The sequence below is a fragment of the Myotis lucifugus genome, unplaced genomic scaffold (genome assembly GCF_000147115.1).
Source record: "Myotis lucifugus unplaced genomic scaffold, Myoluc2.0 scaffold_327, whole genome shotgun sequence".
Lineage (NCBI taxonomy): Eukaryota > Metazoa > Chordata > Mammalia > Chiroptera > Vespertilionidae > Myotis > Myotis lucifugus.
The window spans coordinates 1193305-1196208 of NW_005871375.1; the positions used below are offsets into that span (position 1 = coordinate 1193305).

The following is a 2904-nucleotide window of genomic DNA, read 5'->3' on the forward strand; positions in this document are numbered from 1 at the left end:
CGCCCCCACCCGCCGCTCGCAAGCGTGACCGGCTGCCGAGCATGCGCACCAGGGCTCGCGACGCCGCCGGGGAGTCCGCTCCTCGGGTCTTCGGGGCGCTCGGTGGACGCGGACCGCCAGCCAATGGGACGTGGGGGCGTGGCCCGGACCGTGGAGGGGCGGGGCCTGGGCGTGGTGGGTGTGGTCTTGGTCGTGGGCGGGGCCAGAGCCGCGGAGGGCGGAAACTGGGAGAGGCTCCGCCGGCCGGAGGTGCGCGCCGCTGACGTGACTTTCCGGCGGGGGCGGGACAGTGCGTCACCTCCAGGGAGGACCTGGCCTGGCGCTCCCCTGGACGCTCCACGGCACAGGTAGAGGCTCCCAGTAAACACCCGTGACCCGCTGGGCGTGAGGACACATCGCCAGAGTAAATGACGGCATCAGCAGAGCACCACCCGCCAGCTGTCGCTATGCACCAAGCCTTGCACCGCCCCCATGAGTAGGATGACAAACACGGAGCAAGTGCGCAGGTCAGCCCTGGGCGGTAGGGCCTGGCATCCCCACCTGCACACAACACAGGTGCTGTAGGTTCCGTGTTGCTTTTAGACATAGGCCACCCTGCAGTGAAGTCTGTGGAGACCACGTTACTCACCAGTTGACCTTGTCAACAGAAGGTCTCTCCACCCAGCAAGTGCCAACAAAAGTCCCCAGTCTGGGGTGCAGTACAAGGGGAGACTTCATTCAGGTGAACAGTTTGCCAACTGAGGAGACACAGCTGCTGAAGGAAACCAAAGGTGTGCTCCTCCAGACCAAGGCGACACCCCTTATCTAAAGTTCCTGCCCGGCCCCTGATTGGTCCACTTTTATGCAAATGAATCCAAATTTGCTCAATTTGATTGGTTCAAATATCAGAATCATGTGTTCTCATTGGTTGTTATGGATACACTCTGATTGGTTGGTAAATTGCAAATGAGGATGTAGCTGTGCAGCTCCCATTGGACAGGAATACAATACCAGGAGTTCTTTATTAGGGTGGGCTCAGATGGCAGGAGTCCAGTGCAGGAGTCTGGTGGGCCCAGCTTGGCGGGTTCCCTGATATGGAGCATGTGTGAGAGGCCTCTGTTAGCAATGGTTGCAAGACTCCAGAATATCTACAAGGAGTCCTCTGCAGGTCCACACCCTGGTCTTCTACTTTAGAGACCTAATAAAGGCCATCAGCATGGATTTCTACAATTTTTGCCCAACCATGTCACCCAAACCCCACAAATTACCTACATCACACCCAAGCTCACTAGTTCCTTCTTTCTCCAGCCTGCGCAGCCCTGCTCTTCCCCAAAGTGACACTCTTCACTGTCTGCTCTCTCCTGTGGCCCCTCCTTGGCATATCGTTAGCCCCACCTTTTCTATTGGCTACAATTCCTTGGCACAATGGCTGTTTCAATATTTTCTATCTTAAATTTTCCCTTGACTTTAAAATCTCTTTCTAGTTCTCTCTCTTCTTCCATCATAACTAAACTTGTGAAAGAATCATGAACCAAGAATGGCATTGACACTCCCTGAGTTGTTGTAGGATTCAGTAGACATCTCTTGATTGAATGAACACACATTCTCTTCCTAATCATTGCAGCCTCGTCATTGCTGAATGTGAGGCACACTGTACCTAAGATGATTTTTCTGAAATATTCATCGGAACGTGTCACTCCACTGCTTAAAATCTTTCATTGGCTCTTCAGAGCTTTCAAGACAAAGAGTAACATGATATTCAGGCCTCTGTGCTTGAATGTCCAGTCACTCCATTATAAAAATGCTTCAGAGCCCCCTGATGGTGCTCACTGATGTCTGCTTTTCCAGTACTGTTTCCTTTAATCTTTCCCTCACCTTTTCCTCACCTGTCCAGTCCCTTTAAAAATAAGTTGAAGGACATGCTTACAGGTGCCCTCCCAGACATTGCATGCACATGCCCAATAGAGGGCTGCAGTCCGTCTCCTGGGTGCATACAGGTTTCCTTCCACTCCCTGCTCTACTCACCCTCACTCAGCTCTCCCAAGGCCACAGTTTCCCCCTCTACTCAGCTCCATTCAGAAGCTCCTAGTACTCACCTAGGCCCCTGAGTCAACAATCAAAATTGAACCAGCCTTTTGTTATTACATATTTCTTTGGTTTCAAAAGAACATTACTATAAATAAATGTATTTTCATAAATCATTGTCCATAGTTATTGTCATAGTTTAAATCCTTAAAAAATAATCAAAGATGTGAACAATTTTTGTCAAGTTGCCTTCCAGAAAGGACAAAACGCAACTATGCCACAAAGGGCCACATTCAGGTTTTCATGGGCCCTGGATGCTTTTACCTTTGTGGGCCTCTTCCTCATGAAATAATATTAAAAATTATATTTATAACTGCATTGAGATGAAGATGAACATATTAATATTACATATGAAAACGTTTTCTTCAGCCTAAACTTTAACTTTCCATTTTAAAAGAAATAAAAACAGCTTTTATGGGCTCCTAAAAGTACAGTAACAATGATTTCAAGTAACTCCTGATGAAAGTGAAAGAAGGAAGTACCAAAGCAGAACTGCATTTGAACATCAAAAAGACAAAACATCATGACTACAGAAGAAATACCCAACTTTTATATAAACAGTGAAGACATCACAATTGTTAAGATTTTGCTGAACTTGGCTGACTCATCAATTCCAGTGGAGACTCAGCCAAGAAATCCAGAGAAGGCTGAGACTCAAGAGGACAGCAACGGAAGAATCAGGAAAGATCACCGAGAGCATGGATGTGTCATTAGAGACCAAGCTAAGATCATCCACATCCTCGTCTTCCCAATTACTAAGTATGGATATGAAAGTTGAATAGTGAAGAAGGCTGAAAGGGGAAAATGGATTCCTTTTCATATGGTGTTGGAGAGAGCTTT

The 2904-nt window shown here is 48.0% G+C and overlaps 1 protein-coding gene across 1 annotated transcript in view; it reads right to left on the reverse strand.

Moving 5' to 3' along the window:
- Nucleotides 1-1508, reverse strand: part of WWP1 (WW domain containing E3 ubiquitin protein ligase 1) — a 78498-nt gene extending 76990 nt beyond the window's left edge. The window contains exon 1 of the mRNA XM_023764294.1: nt 629-1508. The gene's annotated coding sequence lies outside the window, so the exon portion shown is untranslated. The remainder of the gene's footprint in view (nt 1-628) is intronic.
- Between the last annotated feature and the right edge of the window lie 1396 nt (nt 1509-2904).